The sequence below is a fragment of the Haemaphysalis longicornis genome, unplaced genomic scaffold, assembly GCF_048455015.1.
Source record: "Haemaphysalis longicornis isolate Haplotype H1 unplaced genomic scaffold, Haemaphysalis longicornis Haplotype H1 scaffold_10, whole genome shotgun sequence".
NCBI lineage: Eukaryota > Metazoa > Arthropoda > Arachnida > Ixodida > Ixodidae > Haemaphysalis > Haemaphysalis longicornis.
The window spans coordinates 35,048,035-35,066,570 of NW_027526204.1; positions in this window are offsets into that span (position 1 = coordinate 35,048,035).

Below are 18,536 nucleotides of genomic sequence, written 5' to 3' on the forward strand. Positions count from 1 at the left end.
TGCGAGCTCGGCTCTTTCCGACGTCACACGAAAACGCACAGAAAATGGGCGAGCGTAAAGAGAGGAGGACAGCATTTTCGAAATAATTATCCTACTAAATAAAATCGCGTAAACGCGCCCAGAGTGGTCGAAACATGGCCTGGGGACTCCGGATTACAATTTGCGCTAGTAATCCGGCAATGTTTACATATCACTTCAGTGTCCCTTTAACCTCAACTTTTTAAAGCAAATCTTTACCCCTTCCTACTCCATAAATCAATCGGTACAATGGTTCAGGGGGGACTACATCACACACGTCTTTATACAACTTTCCTATTTACTTGACACAAGCATTCAAAAGAAAGTTGAACACCCAAGAAACGGCATGAGAGTACAACCTCTCCCATAAAACCATGTAGGCTGCCAGGTATAACATTGGGCGTTACTTTAATATCCGGTAACGCCCTACCCAAGCGCAATTGACAGACATTTCTTAATGTTGGATCCTTAACATCGCAGAGAAACAAGAAACGATTTACAAGCCTATTGAAACGTTCCATGGGTACGCAAATAAACGAATAAGAAGTTCATACGGAGTGTTACGCCCCCAAACGTAATGAAAGTAGATATTACTACCACAAACCGAGGAATCTGATGAGTTCGCAAAATATGAACGTTTAGCACAGTTTTTGTGTTTTTATCTTCAATAAGAAGCGAAATCACGCTCCGTACGATTTCCGTATATTCCGTATATACGGAATTCATACGAACAATGATTTCGCGGTTCTAGTGATCTCACAGTCGTAAAACAGGTGTCAAATTTTCCGACAGGTATGCACTGTTTAGGTTCTTGTTTTTGTTTTCTTTCGTTCTTGTTTCTGGCGGCTTTGTGTCTTGGTAAGAATGTACTCCGCATTCCCATAATTCCGTATATACGGAACGTTTCAGCGTGGTGAAATAGGACATGCAAACAAGTGTGCTAGTCCCAAACCTCCGTTCCTGACCCTACGAAACAAGTTTGTTCGGCTTGTCTGTTCCGAGTTCGACCCCCATATAAACACAGCGAATACACGATGCAGTCTTTGAACATTTGCTCGGGAACAGTGAACAACTTAAAGGACATACCACAACCTGCTTACAAAAATAGGTTACAGACAGTCGTTCTTGAAAATATTGATATAGCCCATCCTTTTCACATTTCTGCCCTTTTTTTCGTTACATCGCCTCCCTTCCTCCAATAAGGATCGTTGTCTTTATAAAACTCCAAAGGCACACCTAAGTACTTTGCCCGAGTACTGATCGAATTCATGTTAGCGAAGATGCTAGGATTTTATGGCCAGTTTCTATGTCAAAACCCCAGGCATTTTTTTCAATTTATAGCACTCTGATTTGCCTTACAGGCTCGTTTTCCGATGTCCACTACCGCATTCGTGCTTTCGACATCTGAACAAAAAACAGCAGTATCGTCCGCATAGGCTAAGAGTTTAACTCCTGCCACATGCGGCTGAAATCCTGCTACGCTGTCACTGCGTATAATGATTAAACGGAGTGAATAAATGGACAGACAAAAAAGTAACCGGCTCAGTGGGTATCCCTGGCGTACGGAGAGCTGTAATTTTATGCTTTCTCCCACAACCTTATTTACTATTAGCCGCGTCTTGCAACAGTTGTACGTCATGTCCACACCTATCCGAATAACAGAGCCAACATTCACATAGTCTAAAATTCCCAGCAACATTTCATGAGGAACTCTAAGTCTCTCACTACTTGGAACTCTTTCTAAGTGTAGTTTAAGCATCGCTGCGTTGGTCCCTGTTACATCGTAGCTTTGCTCACGTCTCGGTTCGTAGCACCTGTTGCACTGCGCTATGAACCGAGACGTGAGCAACGCTACGAACGCGCCTGATGTCCTTCCCTATAACTCATTCAGATGGTGAGCGCCGTCTTGGAGAGGCGAAGCGAAATAGCGCATAATGACGCTAATCAGTGCCGACAGTTGGCGCCTCGATGCCACCGCCTTCGTGTTCGGGGGACGGCGTGAATTGACACACCCTCCCCGGTTTTTTGTTTCTTGCGTGTAGGCGTCAGTTCGTCTGGTGGGGTCAGGCTCGCGAACCCTTCGCACAAGAAGGAGTTTCCTTTAATATTCCCCTGCTCCTGTGAAGGCCCCTTTCTTTCGCGTTTTGCTCATTCCTATCAAAGATGGATCAACCACAATTTTTTAACCTTATATCGGCCGCTGTGGCCCCACATCAGGCCTAAAGTAACCACTTGAAATTTAATGTTAAGCTGCTTGGTTAATGAGTAAAATTTTGTTTCGCCGTCGGAACTTTTTTCCTCTTTGAAGACTCAGGAGATCACCAAGAGGGCAGTAATCGTCCTGGGTCTCACAAGATTATCATGCTGTACGGGATGCTTTCGAGAAGACGCCCTGAGGTGATTTCATAAGGGATCACATACGGTCCAACTTGCAATATCTGGCCACTAGATACGAAAATTCCGCCTTTTCACGCTGAAGCGCATTGAAAACGGAAACTTTAGAAACAAGGCCAAACGCGCGTATGCACTGCGCCGTGAAAGCGCTGTCGAAGGACGCGAAGGCTGCGATTCTGAAATAAAAATAAAACCCCGCTAACACACTGGTGCAGCCTCTGAAGAAGCTGTGCAACAAAAACAACCCTCGGCTTAGAAGATCCTTCACCCGTCGTGGTGGCTTCGTGGGGAACGCGTTGCGCTACCGAACCCAAGTTAGCACAAGTTTGTTTCACGCAGCAGGGCAGCCTTTCAGACGGAGGCAAATAGCAAATACGCCCGAGTGTCGAGGTTTCGGCGAACGTTCAAGATATCTAAATGTTCAAAATTATTCCGGTGCTCTGGTCAATTGCGGGCCTTACAGCCCATGATTAGCTCTGGCGCGCGAAACGTCAAAATTATATTTTTGGTAACAGCTGTGAAAGACCTTCCCAGCATAAGATTTTTATCAGACACTCCTATTTACTTTACGTCATCACGCCGTCAACAATGCAGAAGAAATTATGCCTGAGCTCTTTGTTTGAAGGCTCTACGAAAAGGTGGTAAGATCGATGAAGTCTTGACTGAAGAATATAGAGAAGCAAACGCTTTGGTGGGTTCACATACCATACCTGCGAAATAGTGCACAACACGAATAAAGAAGGCGATGAAAACACAACAGCTGTTTTTGTCCTTAAATTTTATGCATTTACTGCGCGGTAGTAAAAGAGCGAGGTTATCGACAACCATAAATAAAAAATAGCGAAAATATTTTTCTAATAAAAATGTATTTATTTCACAATAATACAAAACGTTGCAATTAACGTTCTCACAGCAATGAGAAGTAAGCTTCTCATTTGCCTTTCAGATGAACACCGCGCATATGTGCACCACGCGTGAACCAAACTCAGGTTCATGGTAGTGTATCCAGGTGAATACACGGCTTCTTTACGCGTGTCGGCTAGTGTTGAAGCTTCATGCACCTCAACGATCTCACGTGTAGTCTAGGTGTCATTTGTGCAGACAAGCGGACAAGCGGTTATGCGAGGACGCACTGCCAGGTTTTCCGGGGTTATGCTGCGGGGCTGCGTCAAGTTTTCAGCTTGGTGCCGTCGTTAGTCCCACAAAGACCAATGAAACACCGCCATTAGAGTACGTACCATGAACGCGTGACCACAGGCTTTGCGTTGAAGCTAAAAGAGTAGCTGAGGGCGCAGCAAGAGGAGCGTTTTCGCAAAATGTTTGATCCAGTTTCGTTACAACCGTTGGGCTTGTACGGGACGCTAATTTAGAAGTTGATTATCGGTATCGCTTCCCGGCTTTTGGTGTCTTTCGTTTGGCATTATTCTCTCTGCACCGTCAAAATTGCACCACTTGTCGAAACAAGCGATAGAGGGATCCACCCTGGGGCAGATTTCTAAGAGAGTACTTCTGCCAGCTGTATCATTCCTGCGCGAGGTGGCGACACGAGCGCGGAATGAGCACGGTGAGGCAAAGCTACGGTGAAGCGGAGGCGGCGTGCGGGCTGGCGCCATCTCTCGGCGAGGTTGCCCTGCGCACGTTCGCCAGCCCAACCATAAGCCTAAAAAGCATCGCTAATATTAAGAGAGACCTATATTTCAACACACAATCTAGGGTACAGGCACGAGAACATGAACGAGAGGTAAATAAAAATAATACAAATGGCAGACAGTTAATGGTTGCTGAATGATGCACACGAAGAACGCTAACAACAAATGTTAGAACGTACAGGAATTGACTAAACAAACTGTTCGACGCGTATGTAACACGCAAACGTTCGACGATATTCACCGACAGGGCCGATGATGCACCGCTGGAGGTAATCTAGCTATCTTCGAATGGCTTCTTCGGTGTAGGCGAGGCCGTCCGGTGAACAGCACGGACATTCAGGAATCCGGGAGTATAGAAAGGAAACATGCAATGAATCAAGGGACTGCCCCGTGATTAATACTTGCTGTACGCGTGAGTTTTGGACAGCCTGCTCTGGACAGGACACTGGGTCAATCTTGCAAGCTTTGTACCCAAAGGAAGCGCCACTTAGCAAAAGAAATTAAAATACTTCTTTTTCATAACTCGTTGTTTGAATTTAAGGCCATCACTCATAAGCGATTCCCAATGTATATGTGTCCTGCGTTCGATATAGAGTCGCTACTACGTCACGTTAGAACACCCCACACCTACCACACGGATCCTACCCGCTCGTAAAGATGGGCAGATGGCGTTGCCCGTGTTCCTGCATGCACGGTGAACGAAGCTTGTCAAGGCTACAAAAGCGACGTTTAGTTGGCTGACAGTCAAGGCAGCCACGAAAGAAGCCGTGCTAAGATGCGACACTTTGAGCGCGGTACTAGTGCGGATATGTCGACAGAATATAAAACAACTGGCTCCAATCCACGCTGCGAAGGTTGTTCCAAAGCGAAGCTGTATATGACACCCACAAGAATTCCTCATTAGGCGTCACTTGAATTGACACTCATGATTTTACAAAGAGTGAAACCGGAAATTCTGCCCATCGCTATATGGAATTCGCGGTGGCGGCGTCCCGAACGCTCCAGCGTCGGCCACAGCCGGGCTAGAGCAGCGGACGCCGCCGCTGTAGCCAGGCGGAGCGTGGGCAGAAAAAAAGCGGGCAGGAGCGGATTTTTTTTTTTCAACGGTTATTTAAATGTAGAAAAAACATTCGGGGGTTTCTTGCTAGTGATACAGACTCCCTTAAAGGTAGCAATGAGTTAAGCTTAACGACGGGTCGACGAGTGGGATACCGGAATCTAGCCATCCTGATGTACTATCTCGGGGCTACACCAGCGCGCAGTTCAAGCGCAGATACGGGAACAATTCAGGAGGTGAACTCATTTATTCCCATTTATACCTATTTAAACAAGTCAGACGAGTAATTTTGAGAATTGCGAGAAAGTTGAATGGACTTTCATAATTGATATTTATGAGAACCAGCTGCTCTTTTCGCATTTGGTTATTCCTGTTAAAACACAACCGAATTGGTACTTCAGTTGGTACCACTTCAGAAAACGGTGTCACATTTGTGGCAAGCAGGGACGAAAAGGTAGCCTTTTTCTAGCAGCTACATGTCTGTGTGTGGTCTGTAAATTTTGTTTTCCTGCCCTGCGAACGTATCTCTAACGTATCTTCACTGTAGGACCACTGAATTCCGTCGGGTCCGGGTTACCCAGGAGGTGCGTTAGAACAAAGTTATTCAAGCCGTGCGAAGCTGCTCCAAAACAAGGCCTAAATAACAGTTTGTAAAGCAGACAAAAAGCCGACGGGATGGGTGCCGCCAACAAGCCCGGCGGGGGGACCAGGCTCCGGTGCGCGGGGAACGATGGGTAATAGCGGGCATTCGCCGCTCCATGTGCATTGTGCTCCGTAAATGAAGTGCGCCCTCCGCCTACTCAGCCGTGTTGGGAGTTCTTTGTGGCGAACGCCACGGCGAAACGTTTGGCTGGTAGAAGTGAAAAGCTTAGCTTTAAAAATGCTCAGTTTCAGAAATATCACGCTCCTTTATTCATTTCTTCTTTAGTAACACCACAAAATATTTCTTTGTGTGGGATATTTTTGCAATTTACTATAACCTTTGCTATGTATCATTTTATATTTTGATATATAAACCAGCGGTTGCACCCACAGGTCGTAGAGCACATGTTAACATTATAAAAGCTTTTCAATTTAACTTGAAATCCGTGATTTAGCACATTTCGAGAACATGGTATATTTTGAGAAAAACTATTCTATTCGAAACCCGTCTACTACGTGTGCTTGCCTCTATTCATCTTCGAAACTGTTTTTTTTTTTTTGCAGTTGATCAGTCCTCAGGTGAGTATCTCTTAGAAGTGGTGACATCTGGCCCATGCTTTGCTTGGGACGGGTCATTTTTTTGTTGTGTCACATTAAGCGTTTTCCAGCAATATACCTGTTCCGTAGTATGGACACTTTTCAAAAAAAATGTTATTTTGTTCAAAGCGGAAGCCTAACCCTGACGACCGGGGTACTGAAGCACAGTGCAGCGACTTCCCGTATCGTCGAATGGAAAGAAGGGACCCTCCGTGCACTGTTTCAAGCATCAAGATAAATACAACATAGCTACGCACTCCAGTTAGAGCCATCTAAGACGTACTGAACCGCGGGTATTTACCAAAAATTAGGTACAATAAATGTTTTAAAAATTTTTACAAAAAACTCGATCGGTTCATAAAGGCAGGAAAGTTGTGGTGGCGGGAACCGACGCCATTACAAGGGAAATTGCAAACTTCCCTCTATATAGAAAGTTATAATGGTCGTCATGCTTTACCAAGCTCGAGTAGAGTGTAGCGAGTGTTCAGCGAAAACCACCGCATGGCGCTGGGAGCAAATACTTCTGTATCGTATGCGAAACGGAATGACGCCACCGGCCGGCGAGACTTACGGAAGCAGGTTATCACTCATTCACCGCTTCTTCTAGTGATCTAGAGTTTTATGCACCCACTTGCATTGCGCGATACCTAAAGAACCAGTCGAGGAGTGAACTCACTCAGGCTTTGTGGAGTCTTCAATGAAGTCATAATATTGTGGACAGCGCCACGATCAGTTTTTTGGAGAAATTTATTACTTAAATGCCCTCATGTCGCACTCGAAAGTTTGGCGCTTCATAGTGGCCATAAAGTATTTGCCTTGAGATTTTTTTTTTCACTCTGTCGGTCCTTGTCGCTACTTGCATAGCGTTAATCCTTTTTTTCAAAGCGAGAATTCCAGTAGTGTCACCAATTGTGTGTCTCCAGTCGTCTCCTTTTTTAGGTCACCCTTGCTATTGGGTAATGTGGGCTGCACGGTCACACGACCATTATGTTAACTTCTTCTTGACGCATGACCATATTTATGCAGCGGAACTAAAAGAACACAACCACAATATGACATCGTCCGGACTCCGACATAGCTGGGTCAGATACAACTTCTTGTGCAATAGCGCGGGCTTCGTTACCCTTGGGCCTACGGTGGCAATGTTTCCAAAGTTGAGCTCATTCAGTGATGACGGACTTTTGCATAAAATGTACACAGGAAGAGGGCTGTAGCCTGCAATTATTGATATTGTTATTAGGCAACGTTCGTTTCACTCAATGGCCAGGTTAATTGAGATTGGTCAGGTCCTAAAGTATACCGAGTATGGGACGTGTCCCTTGGCTGCTGTTTTAAACAATGTTGCCCCGATTTCTAATATATATATCGGGGTTGAATATGTGATGCCGGTCGATGAAGGGTGAGTTTTCAAGCCTACCTCAATGTTACATGCCAAGAATGTAGCAGTTACCCACAGGCGCATTTTACAAAGCGGTTTTAAAATGGCAGATAATGCCGGATGGGCAAAAAACTGACCAAATTAATTAAACTACAAAAAATGCAGTTGCGTGGCCCGGAAAACATATTATGCCAATCTTGCAATCGTCAGCATGCTTCGACAGCCGGCAGAAAATTTCGCCAAGCAACGACGTTCATTGGGAGTACGATGCCTTAATCAACTTAACTGGGTTAAGGAGACAAAATAGAAGTTTGGTAATATAAAAAAAAGACTGCTTGGTCTCGATAGCCACCAACCAATGTTATCACAAACTTGAACACATCGCTGGCATATTCAGCATTGGTGACTCAGTCTCTTTCCGGAGATTTCTTTTGGACGCCCAAGAATTATGCTTGTACGATTGCCAGCCGCCACCACCAAAAAGCGCGATTGGTCCCTTGTTCTTTTGACTCTACTTTCGTATAATGTGTCATGAATACAAACCAGCGATAATAAAATGATAACAATAATATTATTGCCAGACCCTTTTATGTCACTACGGCCGATATCACGTCACTTCAGCGCGAAAACGGAACATTTTGAAATCTCTCTTGCCGTTGTTTTGGTTTTGGTATCCGGAATGTGCTTATTGAGCTACCAATGTCTCATTCGCTCAAACAGAACAGAGAAAATCATTATGGCCGTTTTAATAAAGTCCAGCAGTCGCGCTGGAGTTTTAAAAACGCAATGCAGAGCAAGAGTAAGAATGGTTGGCATGTGGCGCTAACGGCGGCCGCGTTCGAAGCAAGTAGTCTGGTACCCCGTGCAACCGAATAGCGCTTAAGACTTCTTGAGTACTGCAGATGTCAAATACGCAAGGGAAACCAGGTTTGTTTGCATGCATAGGCATATGTATCCTGTGCTCTATAATTGTCCCCGCGAATGCCTGTTTAAGGGCACAGCACCAAAACTAAGGCCGGCGGTCTCGCTGTAACCTTGCAGTGATGTACGTCATTACGTAGCTCTGACGTTGGCTGAAAAGTGGTATGAATAAAAATGTACAAATGATACGCAGTTACATTATACGATAATATTCCTACAGACTATGACTAAAAAAATAATAGCTGACGAATACTATTATTCCTAGTAAACAAATTGGAAGCAGTGCCAAATGCAGTCCGCTCGGTCTCGGCGAATAGCAGCTGTGTCTCAGATAGTGATCGCGTGATCAGTTAGTGCACTTGGGCACGCATTGCCCTGCCGTTATCTCTCCGCCCGGCATGTTGTAAATCGTATTTGCTCTTCCCTCGCAAATGTCACGTGGTTCGGTTGAAGAACCCAAGGAGGAGGACGCGAAGCACATCCTTCGGTAGCATCCGTCATTGTTCAGCTCTCACTCCTGAGTGCTGTAGTGTGCTGAGGCAGGGTTCGCTCGTATGTTTTGTCGACTCGAGGGATGGTAAGCCTCTGCGTCGGCTGCACGACCTGCTCCTAAGAAACGGACCGCGAAGTGCGTCTCAGGAAGTGAATGCATATCATCCTCAAGTGCACGACGGTACGGGTTGTTATGGCGCCATCTCACAGCGTGTCGCCACCGCCCTTCATGTCCCACTGCCTCACCCTAACACTTTTTCCATGCGTCTCTGCCGCGTAACGCCTCGTGGGGGCTAAGCTTACTGCCTCCCCTCAAGATTTCGCCACGCAATCCTCCGCCATTCTTTGCGTCTTTTTTCGCTGGGTTACGACACAGACGCCGGTTTCAAACCACAGAACCGTCCTCCAAACTGCTGCGAAGGAAATAGCCACATACACGGGGGGCTCTACTCTGCTGTTTACCTTTTAACTCAAGGAAGCGGAACCTGTAGCAAATTGCTCGTCTGTTTATGCAGCCCAAAAAGCAATGACAAGATCAACAGACAGGCACAACGTAGTTTCGGAACTAACTGTTATTAACACAAGAATACGTTACTGTGACGTTGTCACATACGCGCACAAGTGCAAACGCTCATCTAGAACTTGTGTGTCTCATCACACGTTGGTGCCAGTAGCATTGAAATCCCCTTCGCACTTAAAGCAAGCAAGCTGCAGAAATGTGGAAGGCATGCACCAACTTTTACGGCACTCAATTTTTGTGGAAAAAAATTGTTACCAAACACTGTGCCACCACCGTATTCTGCCAGCTGAAATCTGGGAGATCATCGCCTTCATTGGAAGCGGACTAATGTTTTCCAAATGTCATGTTGGCACATCGCTCTCATTAGAATATAAAGGTTACCGGGCATAGTTGGTATGATGCACCCGCCATTCTTCTTGCTTTCAACAAAATGACGACGGCGTTCCTCAGGGGATTAGCAACGACTCCCTTGTTGTGCCGGCGCGCGCGCGCGGACAACTGCGGGGCGTCGAGGCGAGGAAATTGGGATGTTTTCCGCGCGAGGACTGCGCTAGGTGTTCAGCTTTGGCCTTGTGTACGTGCTGCCCGCCTGGCGAAATGGTTTGACCACTCCGCGCGGTCAGTGACTCTATGTCTACGAGTTCTGTGAGTGCATGGAAGTGAGTGCTGGGCAACCTGACTGCGAGTGGGGACATGTGTGGGATTTATTGGTTTATGTGGCCAATCAATGGCTCATGTTAATTATTTTAAAAGGGGTCTTCGCTCCTTATTTTTATTGTTACAGTGCCTTTAGGTACATATGTATATTTATTTGCTGTGTTGCTGCCATTTCTTTGTGAATCTGCCTCACTTCTACGCCTGTACCATCGACCATCACCTGCTGTGGAATTTATTTACTTGCTCCCCCTTATGTAATTCCCCGCAAGGGGCCCTTAAGGGTATAATAAATGATGATGATGATGAACATCATAGGTGTGTTTTTATAGACCGCTGCTGAGACCCTTTTCAAAGGTACCACGGAATATTGAGCCTGTTCGGGGCAGAATAACGTTTTAAAAGGAATACGAAACAAAAACAATTTGTTTGTAGAAATGTGGTTGCGCATATTTATAATAGTTCCAAGAACATTAACCAGCAGCAGTCAAAAACACTGCAGTGCGAACGAATTGGATGTTCTTCACGGCAACGTGAACGTTGTCGCATAGATTTTACAAATCAGAAGCAGTTTAACAAGCACACTGGACGCCTGGTAAAGCAATTTCCTTTCCCGTAATGACATGTTGACCGAAGATCAGATTTCGGGAGCGTCTCTGAATTTGTTGTAATGCGAAATTCTGCAACATTCACCATCGGCCCCTCGGTTGCGAAAAGGGTACACACGCACGCAGCTGCTGAACCGTCAGAGAAGAGAAATTTGTGGTTTTGTTTTCTCTCAAGTGCCAGTCTCTAGAGATGTTTTCTGCACGGGTCACGTACCCCCTTCACAGTAAGCAGTCGAACGTTCAGGCAGTGAAATAAAAACTCGCATTTACATTTTGCCTCGAGCGACGTCACCATATATATATATATATATATATATATATATATATATATATATATATATATATTTATATATATTGTTACAAAACATCACCATCAAGTCGGAATCATCACCAAGGATGGAAGAGAAAGAAGACGCTGAGATGGACGCGCGTGGAGTTCGGCCCCTTGCTTGGATGGCGCTTAGTCAGTCTTACTGTGCCTTCTGTTGAAACCGGATGTGATGCGGGTTGTTGTGTGGATGAGGAGGATGAAGTTTACCCAGCGGAGAAGAAGCGAGGCTGTTGGCTGCGGACAAGGACAACGTATTTTAACGGGACAGAATTAGAAACATACACAAATTAGAAAACTACTCAAATTAACTAGGGGCTAATCTAATCAAAGGAATATATGTTCGCCAAGACAATGTTCTTAACTAAAAAAAAAGTTCCCGCTCACGGCTGGCAGTACTTGCAGTACTCGGCGGTAGGAAGCTGTGGTGGTACACTTGATCGGTGTGATGACTGCAGGCGCTGTCTCCTTGACGCTTGCGCTGGCCGCCGCAAAGTCGGGTCCCGTGCGCTAGGATCGGGGCGCTGCCGCAGTGCCCTTGTCGATACAGGTGTTGCGACTGCTGAGTGCTTCGGCCCGGGTGCTCCGTGGCCAGTCTCGGCTGAGCTGCCTTGATGTCCGCGGGGAAGATGCGGCTCGCAACGTAGGTTCCCCGAACGTCTCGGGCTCGTAACGGAGGTTCCCCGAACGTTCTCGTCCGGCAGGTCGCTCCTCGAACCTCGTTCCTTCCGCTCTCGTGCCACGATCCTCCGGCTTCCTTCTCCTCTTTCTCTACCGCGCCCTTCTTCGGCCTCCGCCCACACCTCGTCGTCTTCGCTTTTACCTGCCGACTCCTGTCCGGTAAGCAGCGCCTCCTCACAGTTGCCCCCATCGGAAGAAGTGTTTCGGGGGAAAACACTTCCGGTGAGCAGTTGGTGGACTGGTACCAGTCCCTGGGGGTACGGGTCTGTTGGCCGACGCGCACTTCACTTGCAGTCACTAATAACACTACCACACTTCCACGTCCGACACTCACTTTGATCACTATCACACTACATAGGAATGACTCAAAATGCACAAAAACACTTAAATTACACAGAAATACTGACAAACAACAGTTCTAGAACCGGGACCGTTCCATGCCCTCATTGAAGGTGGGTCCAGTAGTCCGTACCCACATTACTAGTGTAAGACTTAAAACGCAGAATTCACTGAGTTCTGACTAGAAAAGGCTCAAGCCTAGCATCGTTGTATACATACGGCGAGCAATATTCCGACAGGGCAAAAACTGATGATACACCAGTTATTGGCATTGCGCAAAACAGTTCTGGTTCAACCTCATGTCGCGAAAGCTAAGAAGTCGTTTCACGTCCTCGTGCACGTCTCGTCTATAATATTCTGTCTTAACTGTGGATTCGGTCTTTTGGGTACCTTTGCGACACGCCAACAACCTCTCCCATTCGAATCGATTCGGTTGTTCTCGATGTGGCTTAGGCAAGACCAAGTGGTTAAGCCTTTCCCCGGAAGGTAGTTTGCGTCCCCCGAAGAAGTCTTTGCGTGTTGTCAAGGATCTTGCCACTGGTATAGGTTTCGCGATGAATTGCTTCCGGCTAACGTCAAAGCAATCTTCCATCCCATTCGTTGGTTGTTCTTTGAACGATTTCACCTGATCAGGTTTACCACAGCCTGGTTTAAGCATTCCTGACCTAAATGTGTCAGGTTGAGGTACATCCTCCTGGAATGTTCGTTTGTCTTCTTTCGTTAAATGGGCCTGATCCCTTGTCGTGTGAGGGCGAAGCGTCATTTCCACACAGGAGCTAGACATCGACACACCCTCCACATTTCCTATGACCAAGTCATAGAGAGGATCTTGCATACATTTTGCGGTGAGTTTTCCCGAAAAGAACGGAGTTTCAACCTCGATGTCTGCTTCCGGAAGGAACTTGATAGTTCTGTCTAGGAGGAGGACAGGGCTAATTTTTCCTGTGAAGTTTTTGGCAGGAACCAAGTTTTTTCGGACAATCACGGTGTTGCACCCGGTGTCTCGAAGCACACTAACAGTCTTGCCTCCTAGGCGTCCTTCAACAACAGGTAGGTCACACAGGGATGTCAGGCATTTTTCTCTGGCCGTATTTACGACAGGAATTTTTTCGCCAGTCTCCAGAGTGACAAATTTCGGAACATCTACCCTGGGCTGTACCACGCACAATGCCTGCAGTTTTCCGTCTTCCTGCTGGTGGCAATTATCAGCCCTATGGCCAGTTTGGCCACACTTAAAACAAGCTTTCGTGCGATTCCAACACTCGGCAGCTGTGTGCCCCTGTTTGTCACACAGGAAACAACTTTTCCGGTCGGGAGTTAACTCTCTTCTGAGGAAGGGTTTTGCCGAGGTTATCAGGATTGAGGCTGTCCTCAGCGTTCGCTGCCGACCAAGAGCCAAGCCTCCGTTGCTCTTGTGCGTCTAGGTAGTTATCGGCAGCTACCACCGTCTCTTCCAACTTGGCGCAGTTTCTTTCTTTCAAGAACATTAACAGGCTTTTAGGGCACCTTGTCATAAACTGTTCAGTGATGATTTTCTCTCGCAGGCCCGCATAAATCTTTTCAACTCGGCCTGTCTCCATCCACCTGTCGAAGTATCCGGAGAGCCTTGCTGCAAATTGGCGACCAGTTTCACCCTCCTCCGGCACCGACCCTCGAAACTTGTCTCTGTAGCCTTCGGCGGTGTACCGAAATCTTTGCAGTAAAGCTCCTTTGACCTTCTCGTAGTCTAATGAATCCTCTGGAGACAGGCGACCGACTACACTCAGGGCTTCACCAGTCAGGCACAAACTAATTGTGGTTGCCCACTTTTCTTTCGGCCACCCCTGACCAGTAGCGACACGCTCAAACCTCTGGATATAAGCGTCCAGGTCGTCTCTGGAATCGTCAAAAACAGGAATGAGTTTATGGGGGCTGATGACGTCTGAGCTGCTCGCTCCACGAGCTCCTCCGTCACCGCTGTCGTTGGCATCTGGTGCGTGAGCTCGGATCTCCTCGAGTCGTAGCTTGCGATCTAGCACTTCCCGTTCCAGCTCGAGTCTCTGGCGCTCGGCATCCCTCGCAAGCGCTCTTTCCTGTCTCGCATCCTGTCTTTCCTGTCTTTCCTTTTCCATCTCTCTTTCGACCCATTCCTTCAGCTCACTGCCCACGAGGCCTAACTCTTTTCCCACGGCGAGCAATTTGTCAATGTCCATTCCGGCGCCAAGTGCTCTCCTCTCCGCCGCAAAAATTACCTCCTCGACTCTCTGGAAGTTACGCAGAGAGTCCTGCCGTGGACGCCATTTTTGTGATGCGGGTTGTTGTGTGGATGAGGAGGATGAAGTTTACCCAGCGGAGAAGAAGCGAGGCTGTTGGCTGCGGACAAGGACAACGTATTTTAACGGGACAGAATTAGAAACATACACAAATTAGAAAACTACTCAAATTAACTAGGGGCTAATCTAATCAAAGGAATATATGTCCGCCAAGACAATGTTCTTAACTAAAAAAAAAGTTCCCGCTCACGGCTGGCAGTACTTGCAGTACTCGGCGGTAGGAAGCTGTGGTGGTACACTTGATCGGTGTGATGACTGCAGGCGCTGTCTCCTTGACGCTTGCGCTGGCCGCCGCAAAGTCGGGTCCCGTGCGCTAGGCTCGGGGCGCTGCCGCAGTGCCCTTGTCGATACAGGTGTTGCGACTGCTGAGTGCTTCGGCCCGGGTGCTCCGTGGCCAGTCTCGGCTGAGCTGCCTTGATGTCCGCGGGGAAGATGCGGCTCGCAACGTAGGTTCCCCGAACGTCTCGGGCTCGTAACGGAGGTTCCCCGAACGTTCTCGTCCGGCAGGTCGCTCCTCGAACCTCGTTCCTTCCGCTCTCGTGCCACGATCCTCCGGCTTCCTTCTCCTCTTTCTCTACCGCGCCCTTCTTCGGCCTCCGCCCACACCTCGTCGTCTTCGCTTTTACCTGCCGACTCCTGTCCGGTAAGCAGCGCCTCCTCACACCGGACTACCGCGTATCATTATATACATATATATGTATTATGAGCGCGGTCTTTACACTGATTGCTACAGTGGTCATTTCCTCTCTGTTGTGTCCAAACAAAGTATCATCATCGGAGTTCGTTGCTTCTGCTGCCTGCTTAGAAAAGACCGCCGGAATAAACGCCACCCTGCCTCAGATCAGCTTCTCTGCTTTCCTCTCTTTCTTCATTTGCACTTAACGCCCTCGCTATCCAGAATCTCCTCACAGTCAGCGATATGCGGGAGACCTGCCAATGCCTCGATCAGTTGCAGTCTCTTCGCCTTCACCAAGAGCCGGCTCGTCCGGACGGGGGCACAGATCTGCGTACTCTGATACGCGCAATCATTCGTGAGGAGCTAGGCAACCGTAAATCCTCCTGTCTCCGACGCGATCCCTGCCACCATATTCCATCTCCGCTACGGGTTCTAATCAAGGAAGAACTGGCATCCATGACGGCGTATCCACCGGCAAATTCGACTCCTCCTGCCCCTTGCGTGACGACATACGCCGAGGATGCTTCGAAACACCTCTTGTTCGTGGAATCGCCTCCGCTTTCAACTGCTGCCGGACATTTGACGGCCATTGCCTCCTCTCGGGGTGCCCAGGCGTACTACGCGCACGTGCCCCTCGACCGCCAGCTTTTCCCTCGGGACCGCCCAGTTTGCTACTAATGTGGAATTCGGGGCCACATTTCCCGCTTTTGCCGAAAACACCAGCAGGATGAACGCCGAGGGTACGCTCCTGATGAGCGGGATAACGGCGCTTTGCTTACGGTACACGTAGAAGCACATACGTCCCTCCCATTCGCCATTCTTCTCTGCCTCGCGATTCTCCTGAGTTTTCTCAGCGAGATATTCCAACCCGACGCACATCGCCTCCGCTCTACTACCGCTCGCGGTCCCCTCTTCGTCCTGCCTCACTCCCCAATAACCACCCCTCGGATAACTAGCGCCTGCAGTTTTTGGAGAGGAGACTGCATTGCTCGAAGACACCAGAACTCATCCTGAACGTCCGTGGAACGTATTATTGGTGGAAGCGGAAGGTTTTCGTGTTGAGGAACTTGTTGATACAGGGGCGACTGTGTCAGTTATTAGTGCACAGTTATGTTCAAGTCTGAGGATGGTGAGAGCTCCTTCCGCCGGGCCATCCTTGTGTGGGGCAAATGGTTATGCGATACAGCCTTCTGGATATTGTACAGTGCGGGTTATCATAGACGGGCTCCTACATTACATTCATTGTGAGGTGCTGACTGTGTTCTCATGAAATTATTTTGGGATGGGACTTGTTATCAGCGTCGTTACGGTAAGTTGCTGCCGCCAGCCTGCTATTCACTCACCAAGGCAGGAATAGCCTGTGTATCAGACGCTCCCGTACAGCGATTGGTCTCTGCCGCAGATTGTGTCTGGAGTTCCGGCCAAGAAACGGTGCTTTCCGTAACGTGCCACAGTATCGCCGATGGAGATTTACCGCCCTGTGTCTTTCGCTTTTCACAGGGATCAGCTTTCATTGCCGCAGTAAACATTGCCTTTGAGCCTATTCTGCTTCCTAAAGGCACTACGTTTGCTTCTGTTCTAAACGAGGAAGTTAGCCGTCTTGCGCTTTGCCCTATAGCATCAGTCCAGCATGCTTGTGGGCCAGCGACTACGTCTGCGAGCCTTACATCCACCGTCAGTACTGAGCTAAGCAAGATAAATCAAAAATCACTACTCGCCCTTCTTAACAAGCACAAGGCGTTGTTTGACAGTTATTATCTGACTCTTGGATTACCATCAGCAGTGACTCATCGCATAGAAACCGATGGTTCTTGTATCGTCCACCGGCGTCCCTATCGCGTTTCATCCGCAGAACGCAAAATCATTCAAGAAAATGCAGACGACATGCTTCAGCGGGACATTGTTTGCCCTTCGGGCAGTTCCTGGTGTTCGCCGGTTGTCCTCGTGCTGAAGAAAGATGGCTCCGTGCGCTTTTGCGTGGACTACCGAGTGCTTAACAAAATAACCCGGAAAGACGTCTATCTTATGCCCCGAATTGACGACGCTCTCGACACGTTACACCGCGCAGAATACTTCTCGAGTCTCGATCTTTGGTCAGGATATTGGCAGATACCCATGGCCGGAGCCGATAAAGAAAAAAAACAGCCTTTGCCACACGAGATGGCCTCTACGAGTTTAACGTGATGCCGTTTGGACTTTGCAACGCTCCGGCCACCTTTGAGCACATGATCGATACTGTAGTTCGCGGCTTGAAGTGGAAGACTTGCCTATTCTACCAAGATGATAACGTCAGTTTTCGTCCACTTTCGCTGAACACCTTCAACGTGTGGATGAAGTCCTCGCCTGTCTTGGCAATGCTGGTTTACAGCGGAGCACCAAGAAATGTCGCTTTGCCAGTTCCTCGATCAAAGTCTTGGGCCACGTTGTAAGCAAGGAAGGTATATGCCGGGATCCAGGCAAGATCAATGCGGACGTCAATTTTTCCCGGCCCCTTCGTCAAAAAGAGCTGCGACGTTTCCTGGGCTCGGCTTCCCATTTCGCCGCTTCATCCAAAATTTTGCAGCAATAGCCTCACCCCTTCACATATTACTCACATCCGGAAGTCTATTCGTCTGGACCCAACATTGTGAAAAAACATTCCAAACCCTGAAACAAGCCATGACTTCTGGACCAGTGCTCTGCCACTTCGATAAGTCGGCACCCACAATTCTTCACACCGACGCCATTGGACACGGTCTTGGTGCTGTCCTTCTTCAGCGTACGGATTCCTCGTCCGAGCGAGTAGTTGCCTATGCAAGCCGCACTTTGACTTCCGCTGAGAAGAACTACACCATAATTTGAAAAGAGTGCCTCGCCGTTGTTTGGGCCATGCAGAAATTTTGTGCTTACTTGTATGGGCGCCATTTTAAGAGGTAACAGACCACCACGCCCTGTGTTGGTTATCCTCCCTCAAAAACCTTTCAGGGCACCTTGGCCGGTGGGTACTCCGTCTACAGGAATATGATTCACTGTGACTTATATGTCGGGGAGAAAACACAACGATGCCGACGCTCTTTCTCGTTGCCCACAGCCGACCGTCCACTGCGCACAGCCATCGCACCCAAGTAACTCGTCATCTTCAATAACTTCACTCGAGTTGCCCATGGCCCCTTTGCAAACCACCGATCAAGACATCCTACCGGACCTTGTTCCTCTGCAACGAACCAACCCTTACTGCCGACGACGACTGGACCTTCTCGACGGTTCAACATCCCCACCTAACAGCCGAAC